Here is a 14,993-nt window from a genome sequence, read left to right on the forward strand (position 1 = left end):
ATAACCGCATATATGCTAAAATTGACTTCGTAGCTGTTTGAGGAAGTGGCTTGTGAAGTCATTTAAATTCCAGCAAGCTGCCAATGCCATATGCAAACCTTTTGAAGAAACAGTTGCAGTGTTCTGTATCTCGCCTGCTCTGCATGCTCCTGTGTTCGCTGTCAAAAGTGCATGCTCATTTACGCTAATATTTCAGTAATCAGCGTTTGTATCAGTACACTGAGTCCTTGCTGCTTCAACAGAGTCACTTGGAGAAAACGGCATTAATTCGTTCTTCATCCAGATACGCTGCATGTGCTTCGTTTCGTCCTTAGGGTAATCAGAACTGCAGTGACAGAGGGGGTGGTAGTCGTATGGCTGGAGAAGACAGACTGGCGGGGGGAAAAGGGATAAGAAGGAAAGCAGTGGGGGTGGTGGGATGTGTGTGGATAGCTGTGTGTCAATTCCACGCAGGCTATACTCGTCTGAGAGGCAGGAACTTCAACTGGAGAAAAAGAAGCCTCCATAAGATTGGGCTGCAGGTGAGCCATATAGGACATTTTATTAATGAGTGATCCTTGGGAGACGGCCCAGTCCATTGTGGGTGGTTTCATTCCTGGGCTGGTGGTCCTGGATTCTATAAAAACGTGGACTGAGCCAGCCACAGAGAGCAAGCCATCAAACAGCACCCTTCCGTGGCCACGGGTCAGCTCTTACCTCCAGTTTTCTTTGTTTTTGCCCTGTTTGAATTCCTGCCATGTCTTTCCTTAATGGACTATGATATATAACCCAAATCAATGCTTTTCACCACAAGTTGCTTTGGCCATGGTGTTCCGTCACAGCAATAGTGACCCTAACTAAGACGGGGTGCATGCCTAAAATCCAGTACTCAGACGACTGAGTCCAAAGGACCTCAGATTTGAGGTCAGGCCTGGGCTACCTGGCTACATTGTAAGGCCATCTCACCAGCAATAAAAAACAAACAAACAAATAAATAAGCAAACAAATAGGAAAACAGTACATAACTAAACTCAACAAAGTTAAGAAACCCCCCAGTCAGAGCCATTTTATAGATTTCAAGATAATATGAACACAGTTGATAGCTATACATTAATAAAAACACTTTATAATTAGATCTAAGACCCACTCAACTGGAGGGATACCACACCAGGTACTGAAAGCCTAGCTAACAAGTCCCTGATGGTGAAGTCATGGTTATTGGAGGAGAATCTACAACTGGTAATTTACTAAACCATCATAATCCCTAACAACTGTCCTTATACTCACAGATAAATGTAGTCTTCACCTTTGATCAAGACAACTTCTCTCTGGAACAGACAGAGACCACTACAGAAAACCACCAGCTACCAAAAGGCAGAGTTGTGCAGCCCAGTCCCAATGAAGACAAAACACTCCACACCTAAGGCTCAGGGAACATTGCAAAAGAGAGTGTGGCGAGATTATAAGAGCCAACGGGTCTGGGAGTTTGCTGTGACACTGTGTGTGTCTCCTAGTAATGTCAGAACCTACACCCATGAAGTCTCATAAACATGTCTGACCAAACATGAGCTGGACGAGAACATGTCAAAGGGGACTGGGAAAAGCCCGCACAATGCACTACAGGCAGCCGAGGAAAGCTGCGAGTGGGATCGTCCCCGAGGACACCAACTGGTTGTCTAGTGCCAAAACAGCACTGCAGACAACACACAAGCAACAGTGTGTGGACAAGCTGGTCATGTTTAAGAATATACATGTTCATGTTCATATGTATGCATGTTATAACAATGGGGGAAAGGTCAGGAATTTGAACTTGGGCGGGTGGTAGAGTTTGGAGGTAGGAATGGGACCAGAGAAATGCTGTAATTGTATTATTATATCATTTTTTAAAAAAATCTATGATTTACCCAGAAGAAAAAGAGGGGTATATTTATCCATTGGATCCTATTTCAGTACTCTTTTCCAGACAGTTTTAGGGGTACTGGGGCACATGAAAGTCAAACTTCTGCTGTCCAGGGGAACTTATGTTCTCATGGGGTGAAAAAGAATAACCCATAGAATATATTAATAGAATAAAACATACTTAAAACTTGGACGTTGGGGGTGTCAAAGTCTACCCAGGCCCACCCATGCTTGTGCAAAGAGGGGCACTACCATTAGTCAGGCTGACTGTGTCCCTGTCGGGCTGAGCTCAGTGTATTCTTACAGCCTGGGTTACTGAGGCGCTTTAGGGAAAGATACAAGAAGCCAAAAGCTGTGGACTCCATATGGCTCTGTGTAGTCTCTACACTACTCTTGGTACACAGAGAAGCTCATAATTTTTACCAAGTTTTCAGAGGGGTCTGCAACCTTAAAATGTTAAAGATTGCTGCTTTCAGTCATCATTTGGATGATACATTCATGGAACTGGTCCTTCCATGTCCAAATGATGGGTGTTCAGGGAAACTAATAGGATCTGCAAATTGCTATGGCAGTCCTTTAGCACAGTTGACCCCTTCCTGCGTTTTTCTTTTCTTTTTTCCCTTTCTTTCTTTCATTGTTCCTTTCTTTCTGTTTTTTAAGATAGGGTTTCCCTGTGTAGCTTTGGAACCTGTCCTGGAACTAGCTCTTGTAGACCAGGGTGATCTCGAACTCAGATATCCACTTGCCTCTGCCTCCCAACTGCTGGGATTGAAGGTGTGCGCCACCACTGCCCGGCTCTTCCCGTGTTTTTCTATGGTACATCATTCTTTACATTTATTTACTAGAGGAGAAAATGGAATAGATTCCTTCAAAACAGTTGACACTGTAGACACTGCCCTTACAGCCCATGCTGGAAAGGAGTAGTTATTGACCAAGGCTCCCTTCCCTTCTCCAAGAGTCCACAAATATAAAACAATACCTCCGTGGTAAGAGGAATTCTGTTTCAACACATGGGCCGGCTAATGCCAAGTGACATCACTAAACTTTACAAACCTGCTTAAGAATTTTCAGAACAGCAGTGAAAGCTTGGAGAGGTTTTCCAGCTGTTTCAAGGGTGCAGCAGAAAGGTAAAGGCAGATAAATCTTGCCAGGAGCCTCTAAAAATGTTGACATCCCCCACCCCACTGGCTGCTGACACGGGCCATGATTTTACAGACATGTGTGTCTCAAAGAACATAAACAGAGACACTCAGAGGAGGCCTTCTGCTCTAACCTCTGCCTGCTCTGAAAAGTGTCTGTATATAGCAGTCTTGGAGAGGGGAGAGAAAAGCTGCTTCTGACCCCATGTCAGCACCCTTGGTGTGACACCCTGTTCCCCGCCCCCGTCTCTCATCTGCTTCTGACCCGCTGTCAGCACCCTGGGTCTGAGCCTACCCCTTCTCTCATGTCTCTCATCTGTTTCTGACCCCGCTGTCAGCAGCCTGGGTCTGAGCCCACCCCCTGTCGAAGCTTCAGTTTCTCATCTGCACAAATGAGGTGCATTGTATTTTGCTTTTTGAAAGCTTTTTGTGTTACAAGCAACAGCTCAAGCATACACATTAGACCAAGCAGGGCAGGGTGATGGCCACCCACCTCATTTTGTCCCAGGGCCTTCAGGGGATTAGTAGTCTTGGAGCTGTGATCTCCTTGATAACACCTTCTGGGATGCTCCCAAGGACCTGAATGAGGCTTTGTGATTATTTTGAATTTTCTGTTTTGAATGGAAGGACCGTGCTCTAAAATAGCAGAGAAAACACCAAATCCCGGTCAATGTGCAAATCAGTAGCAGTCATTTATGATAATGTTCTTTTATTTCCTCCAACATCACACACACACACACACACACACACACACACACACACACACACACACACACACACAGAGGGAGGGAGAGAGAGAGAGAGAGAGAGAGAGAGAGAGAGAGAGAGAGAGAGAGAGAGAGAGAGAGAGAGAGGTACTACAGGTTGTAAAAAGTCCTGAACATAGGTAAAGAAACTCTGACACAATCCTAGACCCCAAACTTGATAAGAACATAAAGGTGGAGACAGAAATAAATGTATGACTTTTGCTCAGGTGGGAAAGAAGAGTTTCCATGGGTGTTTTGAGGACAAAAGCAAGGATATAATAGGGGCATCTGGGAGAGGTGACCGTGGCGCTCAGCTTGAAGAACAGTTGGTGCTGGGCGGTCAGTGTGGGAAGACTGGGGACTGACGCTTGGTGTGGAGGAGCCGTGTTAGCAGTGGCATGGTGTCCTACAATGGAGCAGCTTGTGTAGGAAGTTTGTAAGGACCTCGCTGGCTCTTTGGTGTAGCAAGCTTTTTTGTTGGCCACCAGCTCACAAATAATGACATGGAGACTTGTTATTAATTATGAAAGCTTGGCCTTAGCTTAGGTTTTCCTACCAGCTCTTATAACTTCAATTAACCTGGTTTTATTAGTCTATGTCTTACCATGTTGCTCTTTAACTTCTTTTCGTACTGTATGTCTGACTCCTGCCATGTGCCGTTGGTGTCTATCTACTCTGTACCTGTACTGTGTCCTCCTACTTCCCCCTTCTGCTCAGAAGCCCCGCCTATACCTCCTAGCTATTAGCTGTTCAGCTCTTTATTAAACCAATCACAGCAATATATCTTCACAGAGTGTACGAATACCTAGAAACTCTTTGGGTAACTCAAGATTGCTGGAATGGATGGGTATGGTTTCAGACATCAGTGATCCCAGCAATTAGGTGGCTGAGGCAGGAGGATTCTGTATTTCAGGATATCCTCTACTATGTATCCAGTTCCAGGCAAAGCTTGAACCAGACTTTCTCAAAAAGAACAAAGCAGGGCAGTCAGAAAGGGGGTGAAGTGAAGGCTGATGGGAATGTAAAGTGTTTGAAATAAAACAATAAGAACTACATTTGAGAGGGGCAGGCTCAGAGTCTAGAGCACGCTAGACCACATTAGAACATAGCCACGATAATGAGGAACCTGGGCTTGACGCCTTCAGTAGTGGACAACCACTGAAAATGTTGGAGGAACAAGATGTACTTTGGATTTTACATACTTTGTGCACAACATCCATTCAGTTCTGTTAGGCATACACATAGGGGAAGTCAAATCTCAGGAATATGTAGGAGAAACTGACTGGACTTGGTGATTGATGAACGTGAAGGATGAGGGTAAGAAGGAATCATGAATATCAGACAACTTCCAGTCTTCTTGTTAGGGTCCTTGGTGTCCCGCCCACTGATCCAGAGCACCGGAAAGGAGAGACAGCTGTGTCAGAGGGAAACGATGACTTGTGTTTGGGTCTGCTGAGTGTTGAGTTGAATGCAGATGTTGGCAAGGTTATTTCTGTCAGACAAGACGACATATGAGGCTTGGACTTCGACTCCTGGCTCTGGATGGGGGATTTAAGGCAGGCTGTCTACGGCATCCTGGCAAATCATCAGGGTTAGGGGCTCAGGCAGAGTGTCAGAGCAGGTCAGAGAGCTCCAGCCAGGAATCCGCGGCAGAAGGCACTGTCACCTTAACTGTGACATCGCTTAAACCAAAGAAACAGATGAGATCCCTCAGAAGGAATGAAGAAAATAACTTCCCAAGTTTGCAGAAATTCCTCTAGCTCTACTTCAGATTCGTAATCTGCTGCTGGCACCCTGGTCCTCTACTGTACCTGAGCTGGACATCCAGAAGCCTCTTCATATATCCCCATCTCCACAACAGCCTCTAGCACTAGCCCTACAACACGCGGAACAGACTCAGGACCATGAATTTTTCAAGCTGCTAGAGACCATTTATCCATTTAGAATAAGTGGGGGCTGTGGGTGGGGCTCAGGTGGTAGACTATTTGCCCACCAGCCTGGAGCCCCGAGTTTGATCCCCGGTACTGCACAAGCCAGGTATGGTTGGTCACACAGGACTAACTTCAGACCTCAGGAGGCAGAAGCTGGAAGATCAAAACGAAAAGGATGGGTAAATGGAGTCTTTCCTGTGGCCTACAGGTTGTTTTGTTGTGGCAGCCAACCTCCAAGACACGCCCCAATGATCCTGATATCCAGACCAGATGTGATGCTGGTCTGTGTAACCTATAGAATATGGCAGAAGTGATGGTGTGTCACTTCCAAGGCTTTATTATTTTTTTATTCTAACCCGTCTTAGGTCATTCATTCAGTGGGAGACAGGGTACTATGACATAATGATGCTTAAAACCCCATGAAATGGTCCACGGGGAGAGAAATGCTGGCTTTCTGGCCCCAAGCATGTGAGTGAGACATTCTGGAATCTCATGACTACAGATGACCATAGCCCTAGCTGATAACTTGCTACAATCTAAGAACCTGGACAGGAGTCACCCAGCTGGATCCCTGAACTGACGCTTAGACATCCTCAGAAAGATAACATTGTTGTTGGAAGCTGTTGCCCATCCAAGTTGGGGCTTGTCTTTTCATGTGGCACCTGTAGTTTTTGTTTTCTGTTTGGGGGCCTGCAACCCAGCTCCCAGATAAATACATAGAGACTTATTCTTACTTATGAATGCCCGGCCTTGTTTCTAGCCAGCTTTTCTACCTTAAATTATCCCATTTCTCTGTGCTTTTACCTTTCTTTATTCTATATATCTTTCTTTCTGTCTTACTCCCTGGCTGGCTATGTTACAGGTTGGCTGCCCCTGGCATCCTCCTCTCCTTCCCCCTTTCTCATTCCTTCCTTCTCTTCTCCTCTTGAGTCTAGATTTCTCCTCCTATTTATTCTACCTGGCAGTCCCACCTATCCTTCCTCCTGTCTAGCTATTGGCTGTTCAGCTCTTTATTAGACCTACTAGCTTTTTTAGGCAGGCAAAGCAACACAGCTTTACAGTTAAACAAGTACAGCATAAAAGAATGCAACACATCTTTGCACCATCAAACAAATATTCCCCAGGATAAACACATGAACACATGTTAAACTAATATTTCACAATAGGCACCAGCTAATTAATACAATAATATCTGGTTCCTTGGATACTCTAAGTTCATCCCCTATACTTGGCCACTGTTTACTCCATTGCAATCTCTTCATAAGAAATTGTCTGCTTGTGTGGAGAGCAATTCTCTCTGCAGAAATTTGTCTTTTCCTAGATCCTTGTGCATAGTTTGCTTCCTGTCCTCACTCAGGTTTCTACTCAAATGTTAAAGCACCAAAGAGTGGCTCTAACCACACATCTAAAATAGTGAGAGGCTGGAGGGTTGGCCTATCAGGTAGGAGCACTTGCTGCCAAGGCCGACTATCAGTTCTATCTTCTGGATCCACACGGCGGAGGACAGAATTGACTCACACAGGTTGTCCACACACTCAAGCCATAGCAGGCACGTCCTCCCCAAAATAAATAAATGTAATAAAAATTGTGCTCCCTAACCACTCATATTTGTTTTCGTTTATGAAATGAAGCATCTAAAATGTATATGCATATTCCTCAGTTATTATCAGTTTCTCCCCAAGAATGAGTTCTCCCAAGACAAAGATTTTGTTCTGTCCTCTGCTCTCTCAGGGGCCTTGTTAACACTCATCGTAGGCCTTCAGCAAACGTGGGGAAGAGTGCAAGAGGATGACACGCTGGGGAACAGAACCTGTGAAAAAGGAAGTTGTAGGCACCTGGCAGGGGAGGAGGAAGAGGAGCTGGAGAGAGCAGGGGAGTAGAGGGAGAGGTGAGCTGGGAGCAGCCGTGCCAGTGACGCACCTACGTCCAGGCTTTGAACAGATGTTGATTTCATTGCTTCTGTGTTTATGTTTCTTTGTCTCTTGTTAAAGCCTTTAGAGAAGGATTTTTTAAACGTTGCATTTTTAGATAATGACAGGTTTATAGCAAGTTGTAGAGAAACACAGCCTCTTCTTTGGCTGTGTCTGCCTCCTGCTGTCAATGTCTTCATTAGTTACACACAGAATCAACGCAGGGCATCGGTACTGGTACAATATGGAGAACTTACTCAGATTTTTCCCTCTCTGTGTCTATGCATGTATGTGTATGTATATGTGTGTACATGTATATGTGTTTGAGCATGTGTATGTCTGTCTACGATCAACATATAAACTGCCATCATCTCCAAAACGTTGCCTTTCTGTTATTTTTACCTGTTTTATTTCTAAATGGTCATACCCACCTACTTCCTCATACACCCATCCCGGGCAGCTACTAACCAGTCTGCATTTATAATTTTTCAAGACTACTGCTTCTTCTGTTTGGCATAATTCCCTTAAGGTTCATCCAAGTTGGAGTGTGTGTGTGTGTGTGTGTGTGTGTGTGTGTGTGTGTGGTATGTGTGGTGTGTGTGGTATGTGTGGTGTGTGTGTGTGTGTGGTGTGTGTGGTGTGTGTGTGGTGTGTGTGGTGTGTGTGTGGTGTGTGTGGTGTGTGTGTGTGTGTGGTGTGTGGTGTGTGTGTGGTGTGTGTGTGTGTGGTGTGTGTGGTGTGTGTGTGTGTGTGTGTGTGGTATGTGTGTGGTGTGTGTGGTATGTGTGTGGTGTGTGTGGTATGTGTGTGGTGTGTGTGTGTGGTGTGTGTGGTGTGTGTGTGTGTGTGGTGTGTGTGTGTGGTGTGTGTGTGGTGTGTGTGTGTGGTGTGTGTGGTGTGTGTGGTGTGTGTGTGTGTGGTGTGTGTGGTATGTGTGTGGTGTGTGTGGTATGTGTGGTGTGTGTGTGTGTGTGTGTGTGTGTGGTGTGTGTGTGTGTGTGTGTGTGGTGTGTGTGTGGTGTGTGTGTGTGGTGTGTGTGGTATGTGTGTGGTGTGTGTGGTATGTGTGTGGTGTGTGTGGTATGTGTGTGGTGTGTGTGTGTGTGGTGTGTGTGTGGTGTGTGTGTGTGTGGTGTGTGGTGTGTGTGTGTATAAAACAACAACTAATGAAAAAAGAGAGTATGAGTTTGAAAAGGAGAAAGGGAAGTATATGGGAGGGTTTGGAGGGAGGAAAGGGAAGTGGGGAATGACACAATTATATTGTAATCTCAAAAATGATGGAAATAATTTCCAAAGGTTTCGTAGCTGTACATTTATGTCTGTGATACCTTTTGAGCAGATTCTTGTACAGGGTGTGAGGTGTAGGTGGGTAATTTGAGTGAGGACAGTGTGTGGAGCTGTTTTTGTTCCACGTGTCTGTAGATGTGGTGCTATGGGTCCAGGCGACTCCTTAGAGAGGCTGCCCCTCTGTTCTCTTGCTTTTGCGCTTTTGTCAAAGCCTAATTCAGCACATTTGTGTGAGAGCGTATATGTATGTCTGGATTCTCTAGTGTTTCAATGATCTGAAGAATCATTTCAGAATACTTCTGTCCTGATTTTGCGGAGATTTTTGTTGTTGTTTGTTTGCATGCGTACTTTGTTTTGCTTTTTAATCATAGAAGGCTTTGGGATTTTGCCAGATACTTTTTCTCCCCCGGAAGTCTTCATAGAAACTTCAGACATTGTAAAAAATAACCAGCAGGAAGGAAACTTCCAGCTCAGTTCTAGTTTGATTTCTCTATATCTTGCAACCAAGGCACATAGTGTCCTCATCAATAGGGTCTTGTCATACAGTTCTGGAGGGTGACGGAGAGGAATGGCAAGAGCCACTCTTTTTGGGGGGCCTTGGGACCTTCTAGCAAACAGCTCACAAAGACTTGTATGGCCTTTTCACACACCCTCTATTTTTGTTAACTGCCCACCAAGTGTTTGCTGCATCAACTGATAGATAATATGATTTTCCTTCTTTAGTCATTTTGTTAATTTGGTCATTAATTAATATAATGGAGGAGTATATTGATTACAATCAACCCATTAGTTTATGGTGTATTATTCTTTACATATTCTGCGAAATTTGATGGGATAAGCATATTTGTGTATAAATGCATTAAAGATATTGGTTTAAAAAAAAGATATTGGTTTGTACATGTCAAGTTTTTGCCATTTTTTTTTGGTTTTGATGCCTTGGAAAATCAGACCTCATGGAAGGGTTTGGGATGCTTTCTCCAATGTCTCTTTTCTAGAACAGAATGTTACATTTCAAAGTAACAACTTACGCCCTTTCAAGGTTCAAAATTCTATTAGGTTTAATCAAAATGTGGGACATGAAGGAAAGGAGGGATCAGGTTGTATGCTCCCCTTGGGCTCCAAATGCATTAGCAAAAGTGGGAAACACTGTCTAGGGCACTCCAAACATGGAAGGGATGTGTTTTCCTACTCTCGTGTATTTTAAGAAACACCTAAGAAAGCTTAGGGATTAACACGGAAGTTAATCAGTTTACAGCACAGCTAAACTTTTAATCACTTGATACCTGCCCTCTAATGACTTCCCTATGTAGGATCAAGAACCCTTCCCCATCTGTCAGAAATGATAAAAGGCTAAAGATAATAAATGTATAGAACGTGGACTGAAACTTTGGCTTACTGTGTTTAATTTTAAAGGAACAAAAATACACTTTTTCTTGATGGTGTACCTGAGTGTTGGCATGTACCCAGGCATGTCATATACCCAGGTACCAAGTTGTCTATCCCTCACGGTATCCCTCTTGCTTTTCCTTTGCGGTGATGACAGGCTTGTTTAACCTCTGGTTGGTCCTCTAGTGCTAGAGTGTTATCAGTGACACCAGGACGTGTGAACTTTTTAATTCAGTGACCATTGATAGTCCCACATATCTTGCTTCCCTATTGGCCAACAGTGCTTTATTTATCAACATATACACAGAAGGACTTCCCCCATCAAACCAGACCCAAAGTCTGTACATTTCAAGGAGCTTCTACGCAGTTAGATGTTGCTGGATTTTCTTGTCCTGCCATGCTCACAGTCGTCTTTCTCAGTCCCATTAACACATGGATGCTATATTCGTTATTAAACTGTTGGCTGGTGGCTAGGATTTGTTATTGGCTAGCTCTGTTTTAATTATGAATCCATAACTACTAATCTATGTATTTCTACATGGTCTTATCTTACCAGAGAACGCCTGGTGTGTCCTGTCTTCCCAGGCTCTACACGATGTCTGTTTCACGGTCTTCCTCTGCTTACCTTTCCCAGAATTCTCCTTGTCCCTAGCCCTGCCAATCTTCCTGACTCTTTTGGCAGCCAGTATTTTATCCACCAATCAATAAGAGAAACATATGTACAGAAGGACATCCCCCATCAGTTAGAATAACCATTCTGAAGTTCTGGAACTTCACATTGGATTTTACACTTTCACTATTAAATATATGTTGATGTGCTTACCCACCACCAAAAAGTGAAAAATTCATGATACAGTTAAAGCTAGAAAAAAATTATCTTTATAGCCTCTTTCAGAACTGTGGACTTCGGCTGGAGGGACAACCCTGGCACTGTCAATCATTCCTTTTACAGATGAGAAGATGGAGGTGCGGGAAGGTGACAGTCTTCACGTGGAGCAAACAAGTGATGTGTCTGGTCCTGTGTACAGGCCTGGAAGAGCACGTCTCAAGTGCTAATGTGTAAACAGATCAGTGTAGATCTTGATTCAATGCAGGTTGATTCCATAAGTCTGCAGCAGGCATTGAAAGCCTACCTGGGAAGTACTCTGGTGTGTGTGTGTGTGTGTGTGTGTGTGTGTGTGTGTGTGTAAGCACATGTATGCCTGTGTTTGAGCATGCACACTTATGCACATGGGGACCAGAAAAGAATGTCCAGTATTCTGCTCTGTCATTCTCTGCTTCATTCCCTTGAGTCAAAGTCTCTCACTGAGCCTGGAGTTGACAACTGGTCATGAAACCCAAGTATTCCTCCTGTCTGCCCCTCCCGCCTCCAGTCCTGTGGTAATAGGCACACACTTAACTGTGCCACACTTTTCCACAGGTTTGGATATTTGAACTCAGGTGCTCATACATGGACAGCGAGCACTGTGACCTGTTTAGTCATCTCTCACCATGGTACTGTTCTTTGATTGACGGCATTCTGGAACACACATTCACCTTGCAGCAATGCACACTGCCTTTGTGGATTATACCCTTTGAGGAAGTGGAGACTAATATTGGAGGCACCAACAAGTAATCATTTAAACCTCCATGTACCTGGTGTCTAGAAATGTAGGTGAAAATGATCATGGAATCGCCCAGGAGAGAGTAGAGGGAGTAAGCCCAGGACTAAACACTGTGCTGTTCTACACATCATTTGTTGCTTTCAAAATGACTCTAATTTTGGTAAAGAGCACAGAAAAGCATATAAGAAACTCTTAAGCTGCTTAGCTACTCTTGTAATCTGCTTGGGGCAGCAGGCTAAGAATCTATTCTTGCCTTGGAGGGATAAATTGACATTCCAGTTCTATAATCTTGAGGAGAGTGATTCTCTCTAACCAGTAGAAATTGAGGAAGATGTACTGTAATTCTAAGGCAAAGCATGGAAGTGAACAGAAAATACACATCTCATTTCTTATCTTTGTTGTTATGACGTAATTGAAGAACATTGAATATTAAGGTGTTATGAGTGTTGACCTTGCTCCCCCCCTACCAACTTTACAAGCAATTTTTGAATGTGTCACTAAACTTCTCTATAATAAAGTTAGCAAAAAGGTTGAAAGGCCCAGGAGCCTTTGAAATTCACGTAAAGTTATGCACAAATTAATACTGGAAGCTAAATATCATTTGAGGACTGAGCTAAGAGTTATAGTTAAAGAAAGCCTCCAAATCATGAAAACCCATCTTAGGATGGGTTTCCAAATCTCACCTGTTCTAAGGTCTTGGCAATCTCTTGAATTCATTCTCTACCAAATGTTGCTGGGCTTGCGGTGAGTGACCTTAAAGTTTCATCCATGAGGAAGTACACACAATGTCCCGTAGCGCTGTTCTGCCCTCTTTCCTCTCGCCGTTTCCATGACCTGCAGCCTTACAGTGGTAGAGGACATGACAGATGGCTCGCTTTCTCCAGTCCCTACAGATTTATAAGAATTATGGTGTGTGTGTGTGTGTGGTATGTAAGCAAAGGAAGAACAGGTCTAGTAAAAATCATGGCAATAGAGAAACACAAATAATATTGAATAAAAAATGGAACGTCTGTCCCGGGTGATCCCCATTTTGTGTCTTGTGAACTTTATGTTTCTCACTGCTAGAGGATGCCCTTGTCACTTGGCCATCTTTGTCAGGAAACCCCTGAGTCTGTCTCCGTCTCATCTCATCTCCTCCCATCGTCTTTGCATCTGTCCGGTGTTCTAAGCTTATGACGTTGGGCTTAAGTGGCAGGAGAGGTAAAGCAGGACACAAAGATCCTCTTGTCTGCCGTGGAAAAGGGAACCAACTGGAGGACTTGCAGGAACAGCATTCGGCTCCCTGGGTTATTGACTCCCGGTAAGTTTGAGCACAATCACAGCTAGCTAAAAGACGTTGGAGGGTTGATCTGGCAGTAAAACAAAGACATACAAGAAGAGAACACTCTGGGTTTGTGGGCCTGACCTGAGGTTGGGGTTGAACATGGGACAGAACACACCCAAACCTGTTTATAATGTCATGTGACAAACTAGTGCGTGAATCGTGGCTTATTACCAGTTCACTGCAAACCTTGATTACTGAATTTGTTCACAAGGAACCTAGAGGTACCCTCCCTGTTTGCGGCTTCCTGGCAAACAGTTTTCTGGGAAAGGATGGATCTGGGGCATTACACAACCACAGCACAAATAGTTCTTTACTCCCAGGGTGAACTTGAGGCTGATGGGATAGTGTGAGGATGAGGAGAAAGCAGCGTGGGGTGACCACAGGGCAGTGTGGGTGGCGTTGCCTTGTCCCTCTGAGGTTAAAATGTTTGTTTGCTCTCTTCTGCAGCAAGGTACATGCTGGATTGTCTTTTAGTGACCTTGCCTTGCTTCCTTTCCCGGTCTCTAACTTTTCTGATTCTCTCCGTCTCAGAGAAGCCCTGGTAACATTAATGGGCCTAATCCATCAGGGAAAGAAATGGCAGTGTCCATGTCTACTCCCTTTCAACTCATTAGCCATGAGTGTGTCCGTCTTTATATACCTTTCCTGAGGGGATCTGGAGGTCTTGGGTGATGAGGCAGCATGGGGAAGCCTGTGTCAATCCTTCCACGGCTGTTTTTTTCTTGGTGACATCTAACAGATGTGTCCTCTGTAATTCTGCAGGGTTAAGCATTGCTGCATGGGGTTTAATGTGACATGTCCTCAGGTAGCTAACACAGCCTGGACACATCTCTTTGTCACATCCACCTCTTTCTACGGAAGAGCATTTTGTAATCTCAGAAACAGGAACGGTGAGCATTGCATTAAACACAGGAAAACCGGTCTTCTCACAAAATAGTGGGTGTCTTGACACTTGGAGAGACACAAGTGTGAACTGCAGCCAAGTCTGGTACTCAGAGTGGGCACACTCAGCTTCAGGACAGAAGGGAAGCACACATTTCCTAGGGAGCACAGCCAGGGTGAGCTGGGCCCTTGGTGAGGTCTGTAGTCAGCAGGATTCTTTTCCAAGCAAAGAAAGGGTCATTTCTGTCCTGGGCTTCCCAATGGCTTTGCAGAGACCTGGAAGGTAAGTCTGTGACAGAAACTCTCTAAGATCTCCCAGCCATCCTGAATTGCAGCATCCACAGGAGACTCACAGACTGACAGTCCTTCATAGACCAGACACCAAGCAAGTTTAGCCTGATGACTACCTTACAAGCCTGTTAGAAGCCCTCGGATTTATTTTTATTATTTTTAATTCTACATGTGTGTGCACATGTGAGTATGTGCATGTTGATGCATGTGCTCATAGAGGCTGGAGATCATGGATGCTTGAGACCAGAGGCATTGAATATCCCTGGAGCTGGTGGTCCAGGTGGTTGTGAACCACCTGATGTGGGTGCTGGGAACTAAACTCTGGTCCTCTGGAAGAGTAGTAGATGCTCCTAAGCATTGAGCTGTCTTCCCAGTCCTGATCCCCTTTCATATAAAACATTAAACTTAAAAGTACAGTCGAAGCCTAGAGGGGCACACTCAAAACTATGCAAACATGCAAAAGAAGTTTATGCTGAAGAGCAGGTATGATGAGGGTATGCAAACATTAAGTAAGATTTTTAAGTTCTGGGGTATGCTATGAGAAATCAAAGGGATCAAAAGGTATATTGAAGCAGAATTTTGATGCCAGGAATAAGTTAATAGTTGGGGCACTTG

The sequence above is a fragment of the Mesocricetus auratus genome, unplaced genomic scaffold, assembly GCF_017639785.1.
Source record: "Mesocricetus auratus isolate SY011 unplaced genomic scaffold, BCM_Maur_2.0 Super-Scaffold_100001, whole genome shotgun sequence".
In the NCBI taxonomy this organism is placed as follows: domain Eukaryota; kingdom Metazoa; phylum Chordata; class Mammalia; order Rodentia; family Cricetidae; genus Mesocricetus; species Mesocricetus auratus.